General features: G+C 49.6%; 1 long non-coding RNA gene across 2 annotated transcripts; it reads left to right on the top strand.

Moving 5' to 3' along the window:
* Positions 1-5687: 5687 nt before the first annotated feature.
* On the top strand, positions 5688-21676 carry LOC122461957. Of its 2 annotated transcripts, XR_006284241.1 has the most exons (4): positions 5688-5698; positions 8950-8952; positions 17956-18020; positions 20972-21676. It is a non-coding gene; the product is annotated as an uncharacterized LOC122461957 (long non-coding RNA). The 2 variants fall into 2 exon arrangements; XR_006284240.1 differs by lacking the exons at positions 5688-5698; positions 8950-8952 and having other exon boundaries at positions 17946-18020.
* Positions 21677-24636: the final 2960 nt, after the last annotated feature.

Raw genomic sequence — 24636 nt, 5'->3', positions numbered from 1 at the left:
GGAAGGAACTTGTACAGACCTCAGAATTTGGCCCACCTGTCCCTTAAAGGCATTTGATGGTGTTATGTAGTTTTTTCCTGTTTACTGCTTCATTTATTCCTATCCGTAGTTGTGTGGGTGGGTTAGACAATAAAATATTCAAGAGTCTCCCTAGATTCATAGGTTTTAGGGGCAGAAGAAACCATTAGATCATCTGGAGTCTGACCACCTGTCTAATGCAGACTGATGTAGGTGAATACACAGGGCAGATGTAATTCAGTGTGAGCTTTAACTGAGATACAACTGGAGTTAAGAACAATCTGGTTAATTCTGTAGTCTAGAAGAAGTTTCATTTCCTTTCATTACTCATCACTGCCATCATGTCTTTGCCTTTTTCGCTTCCACTTTCTTAACCTCGATACCGATAGCAAGGAGTATCTGACGGCACCGTTCAGATCTGGAGGGGACCCTGGCATCCAGGCAAGGTGATCTTTTAAAACAAGTCTGTACTTTTGCAGCAAAAGAGCCCGCGTCTGTAATATGCAAAATCTATTACACTCTGCTGAGCATTTTTCAGTGCACAGGTATCAGCGACAGTGGTGAATCATAAGTACCAATTTGAGACTGGGAGGAAAATACAGTGCAACAAATGGCTCTATTAATTTGATTACATCTGTTTCCCTTGCTCTTGCTCTGTCATTTTGCAACTGACAGTGGGTTTATGAGTGGCTACTAGAGCTGAAAAGTGAGAGCGAGAAAGATAGCAAAAGCTGTAGCTAGCAGAAGACAGTGTGGCCTAGTGGATAGGGCACGGGGGTTAAAACTCCAGAGACCAGGGTTTTACTTGGCTGTACCACTGTGTGGCCTTGAGCAAGTCACTGCACGTCTCTGAGCTTGTTTCCCTCTCCACTTTCTGTCCTTCCTATTTAGATTGTCAGAGCAGAGACTCTCTCACTGTGCTGTAAAGCTCCTAGCACAATGGGACTTAGTTATCACTCCAGTAGCACCTATCTCAAGGCAGCAAGATGTCCACTGCACAGGGTAAGACTGAGGGGTTTCCGTTAGCTGTGATACTGAAGAAGAAATCAGAGTATGGGGAATATGGCCTTCCCACCGGATGAAAAAACCCATGGCTGTTGCTTTTTAGTCAGTGGGTGATAGTGGAGTGGAAGCCAGCAACTTCCAAAGAGGTCTGTGGTGCTGTGCAAGAGAGAGAAGGGAAAGAACCCATCCCAGGGAGAGGTGTGCACAGAGTGTATATGCTGGCACTGAGTGGGGCGAAGGTATGCGGCCTTGTATCATTTAAAGTCTGCTTAGCCAGACAATTCAGAAGCTCTGCCGATGGGCTGTGTGAACGCTGCTGACCATAAATGATGGCCATGAATCCAGCAGGGTCTCATCTCTTGAAGGTGGAGGATTTAAATCTGGGGGAAATTGGGTTATTTCTTGAGTCATTCAGAGTGTTAAAATCCCAATCTTGCCAACCGTTACTCCCAGGATCAGTAATTCCATGGAACTACGTGGCCCATAGCGTGGCAGGGAATTTTAAGCTAAAGACGACTAGTGCGGACAAAGCCAAGGAGCCTGAGAGCAGCCACAGCGTCCGCTCTGCTATTTATCAGAGATGGGCCAGAATCAAAACCTCCGATCCAAACATCCTTGACATTTGGGAGGAGTATAATGTCCAGATCCATATTTTGCAGTTTGTAGCATCGGAGCTGGAGCTAGGGGCATCCACTGGCTTGAAGTGGTTTCTGTTATTAAATGGGTTTACAGTTTAGTTCAATGGCTTTCAGCACCCCCACTATAGAAATTGTTCCTGCACCGATAGTTAGGGCTAAGATTTAGTCACGGATATTTTTAGTGAAAGTCATGGACAGGTCATGGGCAGTAAACAAAAATTCACAGCCCCGTGACCTGACCATGACTTGTACTATAAATACCTCTGACTAAATCTTAGGTGCTCTGGGAGCATTGCTGGTGCTCTGGAGGGGGTCTGCAGGGTGCGGGGGAACTACTGGTGCTCTGGGGGTGGGGACAGGACCACCGTTGCTGCTCGGGGGGGAGGGCACGGCCCAGAACTGCTGCTACTGCTTGTGGGGGTGGCGCAGCCCAGGACCACCGCCGCTGCTGCTCAGCGGGGGGGGAGAGCGGAGGTTCGGGACCGCCCCAGGAGTGGTCGGGGTGGCTGACACCGGGGCAACCCTGGGGTCAGCCGCACCAGCCACTGCAGAAGTCACAGAATCCGTGACCTCTGTGACAGATTGGCAGCCTTACCTATGGTTTCTAGTATACGGGCTATACAGCTCCAGCTATAGATACACTCATGTGCACAAAGACCTGGCCAAACTGATCCCTACGGAATCTCCATCTCGGTCAATAGACTTACTGTAAGGATCGATCTGGGCCTTGCTCTATATACAGTGCAATGTCCTAAGAGGTGAATTAAGACTGAAAACGAAACTGTTCACCTTATATCACCTAGCCTCCGGATGAATTCTAGCCCCAGAATACAGGAATATTCATCCTCTGTTGCACCTGCTTAATTTGAATGGGCATTGGCCATGCTCTTCAATTAAACATGTCGGAAAGAAAAACATAGTGGCAATTTTGAAAGATTTCTCCAGCAGAGGAGAATCCAAGGAAAGAGATTACATCTGATGTTTGGAAAGGCTCATAAATAAATCACTGACCTCAGAGTCCTGGATCAAAAGGCTTAAAGGCTCAGAATAATATCTGGTAAGAGCGAAGAGAGAAAGCTTTCACCTGTAGTGACTTTTCAGGGACAGATGAAGAGATACAGAGGATTAAGGGTTATGAGATTACAAAGGGAAAAAGAAAGAAAACACGGATACCATAGAGCATTATCCATCTCTTAGCAACAAGGCTGGGTTAAGATGGGGATATTCATATGACACAGAAAAGAGCCAGGGAGAAATGTGACCTGAGGAAATGAAGGGGAAATGAGTGCGTATGGATATGACTGACCAAGACACTTCGGGTGAATGAGTTAGAGAATGCAGATAATCCATTCTAACAAAAAGGCAGACTTCTTCAAATGGCCTTTCAATGTGCCACTTTTTGCACAGCTCTGACTGCAAAGGGGAATGGAAATGTAACAGTGTTAGGGAAAATGCATAGTTTAAAAATGATATAAGTGGATGGGTAGGTTGCCGTCCTTTTTTAAAAAAAGAAAAGGAGTACTTGTGGCACCTTAGAGACTAACCAATTTATTTGAGCATAAGCTTTCGTGAGCTACAGCTCACTTCATCGGATGCATGAGCTGTAGCTCACGAAAGCTTATGCTCAAATAAATTGGTTAGTCTCTAAGGTGCCACAAGTACTCCTTTTCTTTTTGCGAATACAGACTAACACGGCTGTTACTCTGAAACCTTCCTTTTTTAGTGATATTTTTGCTGCGTTAGCTGTTGGAAATTAGAACCAAACCCAAAGCACTACAAATTCACAGGACGTATCTAGCCTTTTGGAAAACTGAATTCGCTCAGATGTGGATCAATCTGATGTTTAGGGCGATATAATAACGAAGACATCTGCAGCACTTCCACTCCTGGGGTGACATGCTCTAGCCAGGACAATCTAAGTTAATGGGACTATTCATTCACATGAGTAAAATTAAGCATGCGCCGAGTGTATGGAATCTGGGCCTAATTTAGAATGAAATCCTCTTGAGCCAACACCACCCTTCCTCTATGTTCTGCGGGGCTGGGGGAAACAATGACGACTGTCAGGTGGCTAAAGAAGCTGGTGAAGGTATGTTTTCAATATGAATTCTGATAGGTTTTTCCAGATCTATTGGGTTGAAATGAAGGAGTGAATAAGCAATAGTGATTAAGGAAATTAGGTTGCGTTTGACAGTAGAGGGGAAAGGAACAAACTGGAAATATCGTCCTGATTCTTCTCTCACTTATGTCCATGCAAATCCAGAGACCTCAGTGGAATCGCTCCTGATTAAGATGCTAATTCAGGAAAGCACTTGGGCCTGTGCTTAATTTTAAGCACATACTTAAGGTGAAATCGGGTCCCCCTGAAGTCAATGGCAAAATTTCACCCTTGATGTTAAGCACCTCTTCAGTGCCTTCCTCTGCTGGAGCCTTATACTGGTGTCAGTGAGAGGAGACCCAGGCCTGTCGTTAACAGAGACTGGGAATCAGGAGTTGTGGGTTGTAGACCTGACTCCACCTCTGACATGCTGTGTGAGTTTGGCTGTGCCGCAAGTACGGTCGTACGGTCTGTTATGCCGTACCAGTAAGAAATGTATAGCTGGTACGGCATACCGGAAAGACACAGGAGGAGCCTGCCCCCAGCCCCAACCCCTGCCCTTCCACGGAGCTGCATCTCCTGAGTCCTCCTGTCTGGGGTCTGTACAGAAGTCTCTGGCGCAGTGGGAAGAGGACAGAGCCCCTCCCATGTAACGTGGGATGTGTGTGGATCATGGCGAGGGGACGGGGAAAGCATGGGGTCCCCAGGCTGGGGATGGGGCGGGGAGGAGTCACATGTGGGGTCACGTGGGGAGGTCACGTGCTCCTCCCCCTTTGTGTCCCTCCCATGTGTGCAGCGTACCGGCAAGAAATTATTTCTACTTGCACCACTGGAGCTTGGGTAAGTCTTACTCAGTCGCTCTGTGCGTCACTTGTCCCCTCTATAAAATGGGAATAACTGTAGTGTATGGGAAGAGGGTAGCATCCCTCTACATAGTTTGAGAGTCCTCTAGCAGCACTGGGTTTGAGAAAGCACCCAGTAACCAGTTGGAGCGGCAGTATTTTTGTAGCTACGTCTGGCACGTTTGTGCATATCTAGTACTGTAAATACAGTTATTTGAGACCTAACTGTACCTGTGTGCTTTGTTCATATTCTTTTTGTTATGTAAAGAGCAAAAGACAAAGGAATGTTACAAAGCTTAATAAACTGCTGCTGCTTGAAACACTTTGAAGTGGTCAGTTGGAAGGTGCAAAAAGGTGATGACTGTATTCCACAAATATTGCATGAGTTAATTTTTCTCTATCAAATTCTATGCACATTTTTTGGTTGCACAAAGAAAACTAATGCTACATTTGCAAAAGAAATTGGCCCTTTGTCCCAATTCATCCCTTATTTTCTCCTTTCGTGTATACTTTAGCAAGCCTCACATTACCCGGCAATTCAATGTCTCTTTGTTTAGCAAGTGATCTGCATTGATGAATATTCATGATGTGAGTTAAACAGGAAAAGTGCACTGTGCCTGTATTTTGTTGTACATTTCATGGAGGTAGGAGGGACACAGGACATGGCCTGTTTTCACCTTCATTTGCATTTATGTGGGTTAGTCTTCACTAGTGGAGCAGGTTTGCTAACATTTGTTTTGCTTTCACAAAGCGTAGGGATCGCAAAGAACTGAGAAGGCAAATGGGGTGGAAAGTTTCTAGTTAGCGCATTGCCTGGCCCTAAGCATTCCAAAAATCATAAGCCAGTCCCTCAGAAATCTTGAGATTGGCTTCAAAATCACAAAAAAATGTTAAAGATGATAAATGGTGCGTTCCTTTTACATGTCTTCTGGCTTTCAAGTAGAGCAGGCTGGAAAAAATTTCAATGCAACATTTTTCATCAGAACACGTCAGTTCTTCGAAAGTGAAAAGTTTCATGGGGACATGTCGATTTTGATGAAGTTTTGACAGACAGCAGATTCCGTGGCAGCGTCTCCAGTGTTGGCCACCTGTGCTCTGTGCTTCCAGTGTGGGTGGCCCTGGGTTAGCCCTGCTATCCAGAAGGCTAATTAATAAAACATCTAACTCAAAAGTGGGGTTGAGGCACATCGCTACCACCTGCCCTTAGCGTGAGGAAGTCTTTTCTCTGCCTCCTGTCAGTCAGTTCCCCAACACCTCCAATCCGTGGCAACACAAGCACTGCTTTCCAGGCCTCCACAGGCCCTGCTCGCTCATTACAGGTTAACGATAGGCACACTGTAACCCCCAAGTCCTCCACACATGCCCCTGGAATGCCCAGCCCCTAATCCACTGGACACTCTCAAAATTCCCAGCTTGTTCATTCCCGAAGGAACAGTATACCACAGCTTTTCCATTACACCATAAAACAAACACACCACACTTAGATTTGTTTATAGAGAAAACACGTATACGTTTATTGAACAAAGGACAGAGATTCAAATGAGAACAAGCAGAAATAGTGGAAACAAAGGATTACATATTGTGACAGGGTCGGGCCAGATGGCTACAGGAGAGTAATTTTTTTTTTTAAGCAGGAGAAAATTTATTTGCATAACACACTTACAAAAAATCACCAAAAAAGATAAAACAAAACTATGCAACAAAACAAAAGCAAATGCAATGTATAACACAGCAGCCTTCAGGGGAGAGAAGTGTTAGGCTTGCCTGGGCCCAGAGCCAGGGGGCTTCCTCGACACTCATGGTCTTCCACCCTCCTGAGTTACCTGGTGGCCTAGAGCGGGGGGGCTTCCTCGACACTCATGGTCTTCCACCCCCTCGAGTTACCTAGTGCCATGCCCAGTGTCACCAACTATTCCTCTCCTGAGAGAGCCCAACAAGATGGGCAAGGCTGCGGTGTGGGCAGTTTTGGGGGGGGACGTGCACCCCCGTGTGAAAGGACCCCTCCTAGGCTGGGGCTGGGGTCTCTCGCTCTTCCCCCTCAATCAAAGGGTCAGACGGAGGGAACCGGACGGGGTCACTGAGCAGAGAACCTCGGACAGCACCCACTGCTCCTCGAAGGCGTCAAGGGAGTCGGTGGACGCCACCCAGAGGAACTCCGCCCGGATACATGAATGTACTGAGGATCAGAAAACGGCCCTACAGTCGCAGAAAGCTTCATTAGCCAACCTTCTCTCTCTGGTTTTATAGATGGCTGTTTTAGCTAGGGCTAGGAGGAGGTTAACCAGGAGATCCCGCGACTTTGTGGGGCCACGGATGGGGAGTGTGTAAATGAAAAGGTGAGGGGAAAAGTGCAGCCAAAAGCGTAATAAAATATTCGTGAGGAGCCAGAACAGGGGCTGCAGCCTGGCACACTCTAAATATACGTGTGCCAGGGTTTCCCTCACGTTGCAAAAAGGGCAAGTATCTGGGATGGGGGTGAACCACGTCAAAAACACACCCGTGCTCACAGCTCCGTGAAGGAGCCGCCAACTGATGTCCCCGACGGGCCTCCGGATCAAGGTGGAATACAGGCTGGCCCACCGGGGCTGCTCACCCTCCAAAGGTGGCAGGAGGTCCCGCAACTTTGTATCAGGGTGGGACACCAGGGGGAGGGCGTGAAGGGTGTGAAGCGTGAGTGTGTATAGATGTTTCCTTGGCGCGGTTTGGAAGCTGACTGGCTGCAGTTCATGCAGCTGGATCGCAGTGAAAGGATGAGGGGTTTGTTGGGATCTACGGGGTAGGGGCCCAATTGAAAGGTCCGGTGAGCCTAGAGTAGAGGGTGGGCGGGGTGTGCCCTCGCGCAGGGCTCGGTTAAGATAAGCCCAAGCAGCGGGCGTCAAAGTGGCCTTCACCTCCTGAAGTACGCGCCAGGGGGTATGAGGTCTGGAGAGCCCCATGCGCCGAGCGAGCGTCAGGGGATCCAGCCAGTCTCCCCGGTCGTAGTCCAGGAGGTCTCCGACTCTCGTGACTTCCGACCAAACTCTGGTGCACCGAGGGGGACTCCGCCACCTGCACACAGAGCTGGGGGTTGTGTAGCAGGGGTTCCGCGAGGAGATCTGCTCCCACAGTGGCCGCCGCAGACCTGGTCATTGAAAACAGTTTCCAGGTCCGGAGGAGGTCCTGGTAGAAGACCGGCAGCTCAGAGAGGTCTCACGGAAAACCTCTCGGACAGAGATAAAAGAGCTGCCGGTCGTATCAGAGCCCTTGGAAGCGGCGCAGGAAGGCGTGCGCCAGTCTGCTCCACGTCGAACTACCTGCACTATAGAGGAGTCTCTGCAGGGCCTGGAGGCGGAAGACACAGACCTGAGTGTGCAGACACTTCAGGCCCTGCCCTCCTTCCTTCAGGGGTAGATGAAGAACCCCAACAGGGGCCCAGTGTATTTCTGACCAAAAGAACCCCAGAATCGATGTCCGGAGGTTGGTCAGGAAACCCGGGGCTGGGACCAGGGTGTTGAGCCGGTACCAGAGCGTGGACAGGACTAGTTGGTTAAGCACCAGCGCTCTCCCTCGGAGGGAGAGACATCGGAGTAGCCTCGTCCGTTTCCGGAGCCGCTCTATCACCCTGCCATCTAAATTTTGCCAATTCTCCGGCGGAGAAGGGTGCGTGGCAGAAAGGTAAACACCTAGGTAGAGCAGAGGACCTGCGCTCCACCGAATGGTCTAAAGCGCGGGTGGGAGGGAGCTCACCTGCCGCCAGTCCCCCACTGCCAAGCCAGAGCTCTTGACCCAGTTGACTCAGGCGGAGCAGGCTGCCGAATAGATGGCCTGGCAAGCCTCCACCCGCACCAAGTCGCCCGGGTCCTGGACCATGAGGAGCACGTCATCGGCGTATGCCGACAGGACCAGCTGCAGATCCGGCTCCCGCAGCACCAACCCTGTCAACCTCCTTCGGAGGAGACAGAGGAAGGGCTCGATCGCCAGAGAGTACAGCTGGCCCGAGAGTGGGCACCCCTGCCGTACTCCTCGCCCGAAGCTGACCGGTTCGGTCAGGGCCCAATTGAGCCTAACCAGACACTCCGCGGAAGCGTACAGCACCCGGAGAAAACTCACAAACTGAGGTCCGAATCCAAACGCCTGCAGAGTGCCCAGGAGGTACCCATGGTCCACTCTATCGAACGCCTTCTCCTGATCGAGAGACAGGAGGGCGAACGACAGACCGTCTCTACGCCTGAGTTCCAAAAGGTCTCGGACTAGAAATAGGTTGTCAAAAATGCTGCGGCCCGGGACAGTGTAGGTCTGGTCTGGGTGGATCACGTCCGCCATCACGGACCCTAGCCGCAGTGAGATTGCTTTCGCTACGATTTTGTAGTCCGTGCTAAGGAGCGAGACGGGACGCTAATTTCGTAAATTGCGGAGGTCCCCCTTCTTCGGCAACAACCGCTCGCCTGCACGAAAGAGGGAGGACCTCGCCCTGCAAAGACTCAGCCCAGACAGTGGCTAGGTCTGGGCCAAGGATGTCCCAGAACGCGCGGTAGAACTCCACGGTCAGCCCGTCCATGCCAGGAGATTTATTGGTGGGCATGCGACGGAGGGCTTCCGAGAACTTGGCCAGGGTGAGAGGCAGCTCTAATCGGTCTCGGTCGCCCACGCTGACCGTGGGGAGTTCCTCCCAGAGCACCCTGCAAGCGCCAGGATCAGTCGGATCAGGGGAGAAAAGTCTTGTGTAGAAGTCACGGGCCCTCCCACACATCTCCACCGGATCTTGAGGGGGGTGCCATCTTCTGCTAGAAGGCAGGTGACGTGTTTCTTGGCCCCCCTTGTTTTCTCCAGGGCGTAGAAGAAACGGGAGCCGCAATCCATCTCCCGAAGGAGATGGATGCGAGATTGAACAAAGGCACCTCGGGCGCGATGGTCCTCGAGGGCCCGGAGCTCCTCCCGCTTCTCCCGGCATGCTCCGCAGAGGAACGGGTCCTCGGGGCTGGCGGCCAGATGCCTCTCCATCTCTAAGACCTCCCGTTCCAACTGCCCTATCGCTGCATTTCTCCGTCGGCTGGTGCCCCGGGTGTAGTCACGGCAGAAGAGTTTGGCGCGCACCTTCCCCAGGCCCCACCATTGCCACGCCGAGGGAAAGGCACACCACTGCCCTCGCCAGGCCAGCCAGAATTCCCGGAAGGACATCACGAAGCCCTCATCCTCCAACAGGCTGTTGTTAAAATGCCAGTAGGCCGGCCCCGGCCTCTCCGCACAGAGGGAGGCTGTCATGGTGGCTAGATGATGGTCAGAAAATGGGGCCAGCCGAATGCTGGAGGAGTGGGCTCGTGAGAGATGGAAGCGTGATAAATAAATGCGGTCCAACTGGGAGTGGCTCGACCGATGGGCTTCCACCCGGACAAAGGTAAATGTGGAAGTGTCATCTGGGTGGTTTTCACGCCAGACGTCCACTAGGGAGTGATGTTCGACTATTCCTCAGAGAATGTTCGCGGCGTCCGGGCTCAGCTCGGCCCCTGAGTGGTCCTGCTCCTCGAGGGTGGTGTTAATGTCCCCTCCCAGGACTAGGCACTCGTGAGAATCTAGGGTGACAAGGAAGTCGGACACCCACTGATAGAATTGCGACCGCTTCGGGCTCGTTGTCGGGGCATAGATGTTAACAAGGTTGACCACGAGCCCCTCCATACAGACTCGGAGATGCAGCAGGTGGCCCGGCACGGCCTCAGTGACCCCTAGCACCTCGGGCCGTAGGTTGGGGGAGAACAGGGTCGCCACTCCAGCTTGTCGAATCGTGAAGTGGCTAAAGTAGACCCTGTCCCCCCACTCCAGCCGCCAGCTGTCCTCGGCGGTCGGATCCGTATGGGTCTCCTGCAGGAAAACCACAAAGTACCCCCCCTCCCGAAGGTAAGAGAGCACCTGGGACCTGCGGAGAGCCATCCTACAGCCCCTCGTGTTCAAAGTTGCGATAATGAGAGGCGTCACGCAGAGGGCTGGGGGGGTGGGGTTTCCCTGTTGGCGGGGGTGTTCGCGGCCCCCAGCGGGTCACACAACGTTCCATGACCCATCCCATAAGTCAGTAAATCATCACGGCAGCTGTGGGCCCGCCCGTAGGCCGCGGCACCGTGCCTTCCTTTCCCTCTACCCTCCTTTATAAGGGTCCTTGTGGCCTGGAGGATTTGATCTAAGTCCCCCCATAGCTGGAGAGCTAGCTGTACCCTGTTGCGGGAGCCACGGATGTCTTCTAAAAACTCCCGCAATGCTTTCCGCAGCTCATGGGGGGGTGGGGCTGCGATTTCCCGGTTATTCCCTGGTGGGGCCCTTGGTGCAGCCTCGTGGTCCGCTGAGGTGGGCAGGCAGGGTGCGGACCACCGACAGGGCGTCTGACAGGCTAAAGTTATTAGGTCCATCTCAAGCCTTGGGGTAGAAGGGGATGGCGGAGGGAAAACTGCAGCTTCTAATAGGTCGCGGCAGGAAAATGCAAAGGCTGCTCCTTGGGGGGGATCCGCAAAAAACGGGAAAGAAATAACCCCGGGGTGGCAATAGCATTGCAGGAGGAGGCGGATTGGGCAGGGACAGGGGTGGGGGCGGGGGCAGAGGCGAGGCTCTGGGCTTCGGGAGGCAAGCAGCTGAGAGGTGGCGCCTCCCGAGCAGATTCGAGGGTTAAGGGGGGGGAGGGGGGCTCCCAGTGATGCTAGGCGCAGGCTCTGTGGTGGATTTGGCAGCCACGGCATTAGGTGGTGGACCACCTTCTCTAGGGTGCCCGCCCGGGAAGGCGGTTAGGGGGAGGGAGCATGGGGAAAAGGGGACTGGGGTGAGGTTGCCCAGATTGAGGCCAGCCGGCAGTAGGTCATCCTCTCCCTGGGTGACCGGGGTCAAACCTAGGGCCTCGATCTCCTCATACATGGAGGACAGGTTGTCTTCTGCCACCCTGGGGGTCTCCCCTCTGGCGCCTGCTTCGATGATCGCTTCGGGGTTCGCGGGGGGTTCGGGTGATATTCGGGCAGAAGGGGCTTCCTCAGGGGTCTCAGAGGGGAGGGTCTCCCGTGGAGGGGAGATCCTACCTTCCAATGCTATTTTGTCTTCCCATCCCCGACACCGGCGGATGGATCTCACTCGTGGGCATAGTGGAAGGCTCAGTGTCAGTGCCTCCCTTCCTGGTCTTCCGGGGGGCCTCCGCATCGGATGGGTGCAGCGGAGCTCAAGCCTTCCGCTTGCCTCGCTTCCCCTGGACTAGGGTCCAGCCCTCCATAGCATCCATAGCTATCCATAGCATAGCATCGTCTGGGGGCAGGGGTCATGTCGGGGGGCAGAGGCGATGGTTCAGGAGTTCGGGGGGGTAATGGTGAGACAGCATGACGGGGGGGGTTCACCTTGGGGCGGGCCCTCTCCTATGCCCGGTAATGTCTTTGCTGCACCCTCCTCCATAGGCTCTGCCGGATTGTTAACAGCAAGGGCGGGGCTCCCTCGCTCGTCTGGGCATTGTAGGGGAGGTGTCTCTTGGGCCTGGGCGGGACCAGCGGTGGATCAAGCAGGAGGAGAGGTGGTTTCAGGTGCTGGGCATCCAGGGGCGTCGGCTGGTAGAGGAGATGATCAGACCCAGCTGGGAAAGGACCAGAGCCTCAAAAGTATTTAGGCACCCAACTCCCATTCAAATCAATGGGGAGGTGTGGTGGGGCAGTGCCCCACCCCCTGAGAAGAAGGGCTGAACAAGGCCAGAGAGGCTGCGCACACCCACAGCAGCCAATCAGAGAAGGCCTGGGGGGAGCCAATCAGGGCCGGCATAGGCCCTATATAAAGGCTGCCTAGCAAAGAGCAGCGTAATCTCTCTTTGGTGGTCAAGGGAGGAGGACTGACTCCTGAGCTGGAAGGTAGCATCTTGGGCAGAGCAGTGCTGGGGAAGGGCAGAAGGAGCTGGGGAGCACAAGCCAAGGAAAACCCCAGGCTGCCGGCCTAGGCCAGGCAGGTGCGTAGGGCCGAAGGAGAAGTGGCCCAGGGACAATGGCAGGGCAAGGGGAGAGAAGGAGGGCAGAGAGGCTGTTGCTAGAGGGTCCCTGGGTTGGGACCCAGAGTAGCAGATGGGCCTGGGTCCCCCCTTCCCCTTGTGCTACACCTGGCTGAAGAGGAGCGTGGCCTGATCCAGGCTGTGGCTGGTCCCTGCAACAAGGGGCGAGACTTAGAGGCTGCAGCCGGCCACTACAGCAGGTGCAGAACGTGGACTGCTGTTAATACCAAGCCCCTGGAAGGGGGTGAGACTGGAGCAGTGGGCGCTGCCGGAGGGCAGTGTCCTGGAGCAGACGTCGCCGAGCAGGGAGCAACGCGGGTCCAGACGCCAACAGATGGCGAGAGACGGATGGGACACCACCGGCAGAGGGCGCCCTGCAATGGACAAAGCTAATTCCCAGACGTGCCAGCAGGAGGCACAGTGGTGGTGAGTCCCAACCCTGTCCCAGGAGGACTGATCTGGGCCCTGGTGATTTGAGGATCAGGGCCCAGTGATTGCCTGATGAGCACCTGATTCCTATAAAGGCTGCGAGCGCTCAGATTGAGAAGATGAGCTATTTAAAGCAGGTAGACTCATGTGGCTGGGGGACAGATGGTGTGTTGGAGGACTGGGAAAGAGCTCAGAGCAGGGGACCGTTGGATTTATGTTATTTTGGGATTTTTCTAAAGATTGTGCGGCCAGTAAATGGTCCCCTGAAGAAAGGGCCTGAGCAGATTCTGGGTGTGGTGTTTAATCCTTCCCGGACTGAAGAGACAGGCTAGCGGCCTACATGGTATTTTTGTTTACTGTAGAGACTGTAGCTATCCCAACTACAGACCCCTCATTATTTTTCCCTACCAGGGAGAACCATTTATTCTGAAATGGAATGCCCAAGACAGTTGTTCGCTCAAAAGGTCATTATGCTGTCTTCTCGGCTAATTGATGCATTAAAAGCTTTCTTAAACTTGCTAATTAAATATGATACATTAACATTTTGACAGTCATTATGATAATGTAGAGGCTTGAAACTTGAAATGTGGCCTTAAATTTCCTGATAATGAAAGCCCTGATCCTGCAACAAGTAGCATGTGGCTGGGCTGCTGTGCCGAAGTGGGACGCTCTTGCCAGGTGCCCTTATATGCAGCAGAACTGGGCCCCAAGATACTGATTGTTCTACTGATGTCCTTTGCAAATCCTCATACTTGATGTTGGGAACTAACAAGTCTCCAGCAGCAGAATGGAAAGGAGTTTGATTCTTCAATTGCTCAAGGTGCATTACTAATATAACTCCCAGGAAGGGAACGCAGAGGGAGGAAGCTAAAGCAGCAAGAGATGAGAGGAGGGGGGTATAAGAGACGGCAGAAGTTGCAGAGGAAGAGAGTCGGCATGGAGCAAAGAAAGGGAGAAGGATAGAATGGGGAAATGAGTTTGGAATAGCACAGGATGGAAGCCAGTTTTTCTGTTTTAAGGGGATGTAAGCACCTGTGCTCACCTCTAGGTCACCCCCTTGTGCCTGCACCCAGTCCTCTCATCCCCCTCCTCCTGGTAGCCACTTTCTTGGCCGCGCAGTGGCCAGTCCCAGCCAGCATCTTCTCCCGACTCCCTCTCTGGGTCTCAGCCCTCTGGCCAAGTCACAATAGTTCACCCTTCTCCTGGGTTAACTAACGGTCCAATTTAAAGTTCACAAATGTCCAAATGTGTACTTCTTCTGACTCTCTTGGGCTCACCAGAAATCCTCTGTTTCCGAGCCCCAGCAGAGATTCTTTTAAACCACTTCTTCCCCAGCAGGATTTGCCTGCTGCTTCCTTTCACCAGCAGTTTACCTCTGGGGATCTCCCTGATCTTTATGGGTGCTGAGCGCTCTGTGGGTGCCTCAGCCTGATATTCCCTTATTTCACTCTCCAGGATCTTCCTTCCTCTTCTGAGTTCCCATCTTTAAGTAGTTGTCACAAACTCCATACTTTGGATGTCCTTAGCCTCTGACTGCCAGAAGTTGGGACTGGGCGACAGGGGATGGATCACTCGATGATTCCCTGTTCTGTTCATTCCCTCTGGGGCATGTGGAATTGGCTGCTGTCAGAAGACAGGATACTGGGCTAGATGGACCACTGGCCTGATGCAATAGGGCTGTTCTTATGTTCTCATGAATCTGAGGAAGAAGAGGACCAGGCGGAAACAAAAAGGAGCAATTCACAGTCAACCCAACAGTTCCTATCTGAGGAGATGCCTCAATCTTGCTCAAATGAGCAAACGCCATTGCAACCTTTTCTGTAAAGTCAACTGCACGTTTCATTTCATTTCAGTGAAGACACTAGCTTGCTAATTTCGAAACTAGGGTTTTCCCATTCCAGCCTAAACACTGACCATTAATCTTGGTAACATTGGGTATAATTACTTAATAGACTATAAAAGATATAAGGACTCCATTTAAAGTAGATGTTTCTTGCCGCGTAACTGCAAAGTTTTTAAATATTTACACCTAACCCCATAAGGATGCCTTTCTCTATGGGATATTATTGCTGTCTTCAAACTATTACAGAGCTCGGGGTGACCAGAGCAAGTGTAGTTTCCTTAGAGGCATTCTCAAAGGCTATGCGTACACTAGAGGGCTTACAGTGGAGCACCTGAGTGAGATATTCTTCACCCCCCTGAGCGACAGAACTTTTGCTGACGTAAGTGGTGGTGTAGACGTAGCTTAAGGCTCTGAGCCAGCAAAACTCTTCTGGTGGTTTAAGTGTAACAAAGGTAGTGCATAGCCCCTCTGTTTGACCTCTGCACTAGAGTGAATTTTACCCATAGTGGATCATTAGCAATAGAGCTTAGATCCTAACTACCAGCTTGCTGATCTAACCAGTTGGCTACAGTCCTGTCTGTACATATGTGCACACGTGCTGAGCATTCGTTTGTCTGGCCATTTGGGGAATGCCACCATTCTCAGCAGGGGAGCTGGACTTGATGACTTCTTGAGGTTCCTTCCAGCCCAGCTTTTCTCTGATTCCAAGGATTTGTTTGAGAGATACAGTTGTAGTTCTTTTCTTGCAGAGAATCTCTCCAGCTTCTTCTTTTGATCAGTGCAGCTTCTGAGGGCTGCAAAAAATAAAATAAATCAACCAACCCCATGTACCGATTTGTCAAGCTGTTTGCAAGACCCCAGAAGACACATTGTGAAGCATTGTGCTGAGTTTCAATTAAGGATCATGAAAGACTGTTTAACAAACGCTTAGAGGCTTATTAGCGGAGACATAATTAAGATCAATGTTAACTGGGGACCAGAGGAAACGGATCTGAAAGTGAATCAAACTGCTAGAGGGTTTCCACCATTTAGATAGTGGGAGAATAAACTGTCTGAAACAGCTGTTATTGTATCCAATCCTGAAGCGAAATGTGCTGTGCTGGAAAGAAATACATTTTTGCATCTTTCAAAAGGTGAAAATTAAAAGGGGCAATAAAAATTTTCTCTGTTCCATGAGAGCAGATGGAACCTCTCTCATCTCTAGTGCAGTGTGGGTTTAATCTCTGCAAACACTCCAGGCCTTTGGAGTGTACTTCAGAGGAAGCCTGAAGCCAACCTCTTGGCTGGTATTTAAGCACGAGTCTCTCATTCCTCCCCACATCTCGCTTTCAAACTGAGCATCGGGCGCAATGGCACATACTTGCAGCTTGTGTCTTGTAGAAATTGAGAGACTATCCGATGAAGTGGTGCTACCAAAGCCAACCCTGGTGATGGCTGGATCCCTTTTAAGGGAGGATCCCCACGGTGCAGAGCTCCAGAGAGAAGGATGATCTGGAGGTAGCTCTATCCTGCTTCTGTATACGGGTCTGGGTAGCATAGTCCCCTCCAAAGTTCTGAATATACAACCAGCCTGTTAGGCAGGGCTCTTTCTCTCTTTCCTGAGCATTGAAGGAGCTTTTTAAAGGAACCATTTAATAGTGTGAATTTGCTATCTCCCACGGGAAGGTGGGTGAAAATGACCTTTCTAAAAATGAAAACCTGTCTGCAGTGACTGTTACTTTGCAGAAATCAGCAAATAGCCACCTACATCGTTCATCTTCAGCTTGTGTATGTGTGTCTGCGCAAATGTTGAGACAGAAATGCCAATCACAGTTGCCACTATAATAAAGGAACAAGTGTGGAAGCCTGGAAAAACAAAGTGTTCATATCAGAACTATTTTAGAGGGAGGCAGATGCACATTGAGGTCAGTGGTTGTACCCAGGGATGGCATGATTCCAATCTGGATCTAGTTTGACTTTGGTTTCTGTCTATTCATAGCATTTATATGGCCCTGTAGCAGGGTGAGACTCACCAGTGCAGCACCTCCTGCTGGTCGTCCTGGGAATTAGCTCTCCAGGCTCTCCGGAGCGCCCTCTGCAGGCCGGTGTCCCACTTATTTCAGGCCCCATCTCCCTCCCAGACCCCGGTGCCCCTCTACATCAGGGTTCTGTTCCCTGCAATACCCCTGCAGGCTGGGTCTCCCCTCCCTGGGGAATCCCCACCCTCTATCCCCACCTTGCCTCAGCAGTTACTGCCAGGCCTCATCTAGGCCCAATACACAGGGGCAGACCGCAGTCCGTACCACTCATCATCAGCAAAGAGGGTTTGGACCTGCTGCCTTTGCCTAACCTTGCGCTGCCCCTCTGCAACCCCAGTACCTGCTCTAGGCCTTCAGCAAGGCATGCAGGCTGGGGGTTTTCCAGCCTGGAGCTCCCCAGCTCCTCTGGCCTTTCCCCAGCCCTGCTCCTCTCTAGATACCCTGGTGAGCTCCCAAGCAGCCAGCCCCATCTCTCTCCACCGCTAGATTGCAGATAGCAGAGATTGCCTGAGCTCCTGGCTCACAGCCTTTTATAGGACCAGCTGTGGCCTGATTGGGGCCTGGTCCCAGCTGTGGCTGCCTTCCCCATCAGCCTAGCCTTTGGCTCACAGCCCAAGCCCTCTCCCAGGGCTGGCTGTAACCCTTTCAGGCCCAGAGCGGGTGACCACCCCGCTACAGGCCCCCATTACCACATTTCCTGAACGCCTCTAAATCATTGCATGTATTTCCCCTGACAGCCCTCTAGTGAGGCAGGGCAGTGCTATTATCCCCATTGTATAGATGGGGAAACTGAGGCACGGAGAGGTTAAGTGACTTGCTCACAGTCACGTAGAAATCCATGGCAGAGCAGGGACTTAAATGAAAGTCTCCCAAGTTCCAGGCTAGTACATTAAATGCTGCCTCCCACAATCAGGTTTAAGGCTGAAGCCAGGCTAGATTTCAGGTTTGGGTTGGATAATGCAAAAGTTTTGTGAGATTTCAACCCCAAATTGTTGTAACCTCACCAGAACATTGATTGTGAAGCCTGCCATCTGGAATAGAGACGACACTCACCAGTTCAGCTGTTCTCCTAACATTTCCTCCATTCGGAGCCAGGATCTCATGAGGGAAAAACCTTGATCGCAAGATTTCATCTGCATCTGAACTCTAGCACCACAGATGTAAGTGTTACACTTGTGTAATTCCACTGGAGTAACACAGTGGTGAATAAGTCCCTAGAACTGGAAAGGGTTTGGATCTGACCCAGAACTTTAGAGCTGGTTTTTTTTAAAAAAAAAAAAAATCAACGTGCAATTTCAGTTGACCTAATTGAAATGACAAATTTTTTATTAAAAAAGCAGGTGGAGATGTTAGCTAAACTGAATCCAGTTTTCCAAACAGTTAGGTCAGCTTGGACCTATAGCCGTAGGAATAGATTTGTACCTGGGGATCCATATCCAACAAGGTTTGAATTTCTTCTTCTATTTGCCTTTCTCTAGTTATAATGGCGCTTCAATGTTACTTGAACATAATTCCAGCATCAGTAGTCTTCTGATTCATATAGATTGTTGTTGTCTAGCTATATAGTAGTCTTTATTCTCCTTACTAATACTACTTTCCACTCCTGTCATGCCTCTTATCCAACCATCTCAGAGCATTTTACAAAGATTAATTAGAGTTAATAATTAGTTTACTTGCAAGTAAAATAAACCCATAGAAATCACTTGGTAGTACAGCATGATAAAGTAGTAGTTACATGCCTGGAGTGACGGCCAGCTGTCCAAACTTTCCTTCTGATGAAGCCCACAACTCTGCTAGGTTTAAAAACTGGTTTATAACCTCAGTGGACTGCTCTGACTTTTTAGAAATAGATGACTAAGCACTCTCAGTTTAGTTAGCATTGTAATGTTTATGACTTGTTTGCTCTTCTTTCCCTGTGCTTATTACTGAATATTTAGTACTCAATAAGAAATGCAATCATATTCATTTCCATGATGCATTTACGTGGTAGGCAGGCAGCAGGCACCCCCTTTCATTTCGTTTCTTTGTCACCTCTGTTATCTTTTCCTCTGTGCTTTTTATCAGTTACATTTCAGCTTGGCTCTATGACTGTAGGTGTTCTATTCAGTGTGTGGTTATGTTGGGGTGTAGTCTGCTCTCAGTTTACACCCAGACAAATCAAGAGTAGTGCCATTGAAATCAGTAGTTACTCTGGATTTTCACCAAAGTGGCAGAGAGTAGAACTTGGTACCAAGATCCATCTTCCACAAGGGTAATTCATGATTGGTTCTTGGCTTCATTGCACTTGACTCTCCATTTGATACTGATCTGAACTAGTCAAGACACCTGTCCCTGAGCTTAGGCATCCTGCTGCAGGTAACAAAGCCCTAGTACAGTAATCCCTAGCTTGCTGTTAGGAGGCTTTCACTATAATATTACTACACTTTACTGGGGCTTAATTGTAACAATACAAGTTGCCCTGCGTAAGGGCCAGCATGTAATTGCACTGCTTCAGAAATAGATCAGTGAATGAGTTATGGCTCAGTCACAATTCAGTCTCTGCTTCCTTCTTGCTCCATGGGGAAAGGAAGCTATGACAGCTGCTGGCCGGCTGCTGCTTGCTTCCCTTTCCCATGCTGGTTCAGCTGTGCTGGTTGCATGCCCCTCAATGCTCACTCCCTGACCCATCACATGGGGGGAGGTAGTGGCCCCTCTCTGTGACTCATGATGCAGGTGTATAAGGAGCTGACTTATGGCTCATTATTTCCTTGCATGAGTGTGTGGGGCAAGGTACGATCCTACCCTTCAAAAGTACCCAGAGCAAGCAATCACTTGATTTCCCTTTGAGCCCAGTAATGTTACAATATAGGGAGAGTAGGGTCTAGGGCTCACAGATCTGCTGTATCTCAGGACAAAGTCAGAATCAAACCCAGTTCATTTGGGCTCTTTGCCCAAAATATGGTAGCAAGATTAGTACTGGTAGTGGGCTGGAGACGGAGAGAGGAACCCTGACGTAAAACAGAGGGCAATATGGGAAAGGGAGATAGCTACTTATGGGAGCAACGTAATAACACACTGATAGCCAGATAGTAAACATAACAGAAGGACAAGAACCCGGGTATTAGAGCAGGTGTCTGCAAGCAGGGACGCAAGTTGGATAATTCAATTTTGGCTTTTTTCTATGTGGCAAATGTAGTCAGCAAATCTGGGCAGTTATCCCTTCTCTGATGCACAGCAAAGCTGGATTGCATAGAGGTCTGAGGGATGCCTCATGAATTGGCGAGAACAGCATTAGCATCTTTTCTGTCCGGTTCCCATTAGAGGTGATGGGGGTTTAGGATGTAATAATACCCCTCTTCTCCTCCTCCTCCTTCAGCATGTAAATCCAGCTTGCACACGGAGCCTGGGGCTGAATGGAATAACTATGGTGCTTACAGATACATGACACAAACTGCATGGGCCAGTCTGGCCAGAGCTGCTCAGACTGGAATGGTTAATTTTTAACAAAGGGGAAACTCCTCTTTCCTTCTAGCCTCTTTATGAATATTCTAATTAACTTAATTTTACCAAAAAAAAGTTTCCCAACTCCTCCTGTATCGTTCTGTTTGGATGGGCAAATCTCAGAATCTTTGCTTCAGATAAAAGACCCCAAAGCCTCTGTCAGACACTCCAAACCTGTGGGGAAAAACCCTCTGAAATTTGGCTTGTTTTTGGCTTGAGTTGCTTGTTGCTTGGTTGGCTCGTAGCTTGTTACTTGTTACTACTTTTTTTTGTATCCGCTCTCAGCAAGCAGGGGCAAGGGGGGGAGAGAGTCGGGGTGCACAGCAGGCCCACCACAGTCCCAGACTGCACACCGGGGGGATCTAGTCACATAGAGTTTTGGGGTTCTTAGGGATTGGCTTGTTTTGAAATGGGATTATCTTGATTTCTGGTTTATTGTGAAAGTCAGGGTGCTTATTTACCAAGTGAAAGTTGGCAACTGTGCTCTGTTTGTCCAAACCTGATCTGAACTACCCAAGTCCTTGGACTTTTTAAAACTGGGCTGGCATCTCCCATGAATAGGGTACTGGGTGAAGCCAGAAATCCAAGGAGAAGAGCCTATTTGGTAATATTGGGGCACTTCTGCTTCCAGCCAATAACAGGATGCCCAGAAGCAATATGGCAATGAAAAATTACAGGTGATGAGGCAGGATTAGAAGGAGTAGACAGGCTGCTTGATGTCTTCGGCATCTCTAATCCAAGGAGCCCATTCTCAGCTAAAAAATTTGCAGTGGAACTGTGCACAATCAATGGCCTGATCCTCTGCTGGAGGTTTGAATGGAGTGACGCCTACTCACATGAGCTGTAAATCTCTACCCAAGCCGTTTCCTTGTTCATCCATCTATGCCCACTCATCCCTGCTGCACCAGCTTCTTCATCCCCCACTGAGCTACCACCTAATTGCTTCCATGAGATGTCAGCTGGATGAAGCCTGCCCTCTTTAAATGGCATTCCCAATCTCAGCCAACTTTGCGGGTTACACCCCCCTGAACCAAGACTCCCTCTCTTCATTATTTCCTTAATGGTTTCATTCATTAATGAAATTGCCTAATTGCACTTAGCCTTATTCCCTGTCACCACTACGTCAAAAAGGAAAGGAGAGTCATTAATCATGCTCAGTGCTTTTGTCCCTCGCAGAGACAGAATCTGATAGAAAGCTATGAAGAGGTCACAGGCTGCAAAGAAAAATCACATAATAAAGATATATCTGAAGCATGTTCTTCTCCCACCCCATAAGCTGAAATCCATGTGTTATGCTATAATGCCAGCAGCACTATAATTAAAGAGCTTCTGTTTCGCTGTATGACTTGCTTTATATTTTCGCTCGGTTGCACAGTTGCCTCGTAAAGAATAGTAATTAGGTGTCAGTGTCTATTTTCCTGATTTCATCTCAGCTACCACACATGAGGCCAAGTTTGCAGCTGGCAAAACTTCAAAAAAAAAAAAAAAAAAAAAAGACAACAGCTGAGAACTGAACCCAGGTGATTTTTCCCTCAGATGCACACCTGCTCTCCTCCCCTCTGAAAGATAAGAGGTGCTGTGTTTAACTTGTCCCAAAACGAATACTCCTCTCTGTGGCAGCATGGCAACATAGAGTAGATCTCCCTCTTTGATAAATGTTGACCTGCAACTGAAGAAGCTCTTTGAAGGACCAATCCTTCTCTCACAGGAAAAACTCCAGCTGAAAGGTTGCAATGTAATGTTATGGGTTTTTTAGGCTACAGAATGATGATACGAGAGAGAAAACAGGCTGCTCCCTAAGGCAGTGAAATACAACTCATTCCACCTTGCTTTAAAATGGCTTTTCAGACTGACTGTAGGTACATTGGCATTTATGGTGGCATGTAGAGTACAGACACGACTCACCTAGGTAGTATGGGTATACAGAGTAGTGTAGACAGTGAAGCACTACTTAGATGAGTAGCCTGAATCCCCTTGGCATATATCCTACAGGGGCTCTCTACACAGCCAAACAGTGCATCCCATGTCTACATTTTTAGCCATGTAGAGTCTCGCTGCTGGAACCTGTCATTGCAGAGTGTAGCTACACACCGCAATGACAAGTTTGGATGCAGCCTGTCTTTCACTGCTGCACGTGTAGGGCCTGTACTCTGCAGGCCACCATACGTGTAGACGTAGTCTCTGACACTGTGCTTTGCTTACAGAGCCCCCTAGCCTGCAAGCAGGACCAAGAACTGCACCCCCACCCCCAGAAGCAATAGCTTTACAATCCCATCACAGTCCTCAATAGACCACAGAGCAGTAGCTGGCCTTTCCATCATAAACACTTTGCCCCCTTAATCTGTGTCCTGAGCTGGAGAAAGTTAAAAGCGAATCCAGCAGAAATCTCTGTGCAAAACTGAATCGATATTCTCCCAGCCTGAAAGTTGGGTTGACTTTGATTGAGACTCATCAGATCATCACTACAAGAGCCACAGATAAAGTTGTGAATTTGTTGAAATGTCACCAGGCCCACTCCATTGATCAAGCACCCTCAACCTTCATTGATTTCAGCCAGTAATCAAACCCTTGGGTTTCATAAACAAAATCTAAGGGTGCATGATCTCATCCAGATGAAAAAGAAAAAGGAACTTGAAACTTCACCGACAGCTTGGACTATCTTTGCTGTTTTGGAAGCTCTCTCTTACACCCTTTATTTGCACTCCACCTTTGTAGCCTTGTTTATAAACAGAAGTGCTGAAAGGCTACGGAAATGGCTGATCTTGCCATCTGTTCAGCCAGCTGGAAGCATGAAACTCTTCAAGACAACATGTTGTGATGAGATTTCCAGTTAAGCCTGCAGCTCCATCAGGTTCGGAAAAGCTTCCAAACACTTGGAGGCTCAGTGCTTATTCAAGATGAACCTTTGCATTTTGGAGCTTCTCACATCACTATTTATCTGCCCTTTGAATGATTGACATCAGCTTTCTTCATCATCCTCCAGGACCCTCTTTCAATGACTTCCCCCTTGCTGGATGGGAGAGGGGGAAGAAGGAGAATAAGCAGTCCTGCGCTACACAGGAGACTGGAACTCTTCTTGTAAATGGCCTTTGAGCCGTTGTGCAAGCGAGAGGAAGTTTTCCCCACCTTCCTGTGTGACCGTGTAAGGGCCTTCACAGTCTGGCCCTAGCATTATGATTTTCCAGTGCCCACAAGTGTTCTAGGAGCCTCCCATGCTGATAAAAAGTCAAGGTACTTCCAAAAGTATTTCACAGATAAAACAAAAGAGGGCTAGTAGGTATTAGGGTGACCAGATGTCCTGATTTTATAGGGACAGTCGCAATATTTGGGGCTGTGTTGATTTGGGCGCCTATTACCCCCCACCCCCTGCCCTGATTTTCCACACTTGCTGTCTGGTCACCCTAGTGGGTACAAAAAAACAGATGGGGAGGGATTGACGGAAGGCAACTCATGGTGACGCCAATGGGATTCGGGGTTTACTCAGCACTGGCTCATGTGCCCCACACGTCGTCCTCTGTGCCCAGTACACACCGGATAGGAGTCTGCTACTGCCTTTAGCTTCAGCATACATGTCTTCAGTTCAGGCTGTAGAATCTCATGCTGATAACTCCGGAGATCCCCACTGCTGGCCAAGACACAGACCGTCACCCTATAAACAACATACAGTGGCACATTTTATAGATAAATACTTGTCAGATGTATTGGGCTTGGGCTGTAGCCAGTGATTTGCCAGACTTTCTTTCCCCGCTAATCCTCACCTGTTGTAAATTGACTTTTGTGGAGCTATACCGATTTACACAAATTAAAGATCTGGCTCAATAGCCATACAGGAAATATCGTGACAAATCTGGTGCTCTGAGATAGGTGGGTGGCTATCCGTTTTTTAATCCGTTGAATTGCTAGTACAGCAGAGAAGCACAATTTCAGCAAGGCAGATTGCGTTTCTAATAGACTAGAGGGTTCGTAATGATCCCTCAAGCAGAGCCAAGCTGCAAAAGCTTTGGCTGGTGAATAGGCCACAGTCTGTTTTCAGTTACATGGGAGTAACCATTGACTTGAGTGGAGTTACTCTGAATTTGAACTGGTGTAACTGGGAGCAGAATTTGACTCTTAATCTTTTGTTAGCCTCAGACGATCAAGTGCCAGATACTCTGCTTATGCTGTCTTAGATTTTAAAATTCTCCCTACCAGCGATTGCAAATTTGTTCTGGGTGCATTTTAATGAGTCAGTTTTATCTGAAAACCCTAATTCATGCTCTGTTCATCTCATTTACAAGAGACTCTGTTCCAGTGCTA

The sequence above is a fragment of the Chelonia mydas genome, chromosome 10, assembly GCF_015237465.2.
Source record: "Chelonia mydas isolate rCheMyd1 chromosome 10, rCheMyd1.pri.v2, whole genome shotgun sequence".
Lineage (NCBI taxonomy): Eukaryota > Metazoa > Chordata > Testudines > Cheloniidae > Chelonia > Chelonia mydas.
Note: the sequence above shows the minus strand (reverse complement) of the source record. Positions and strands in the feature narration are given on the sequence as shown.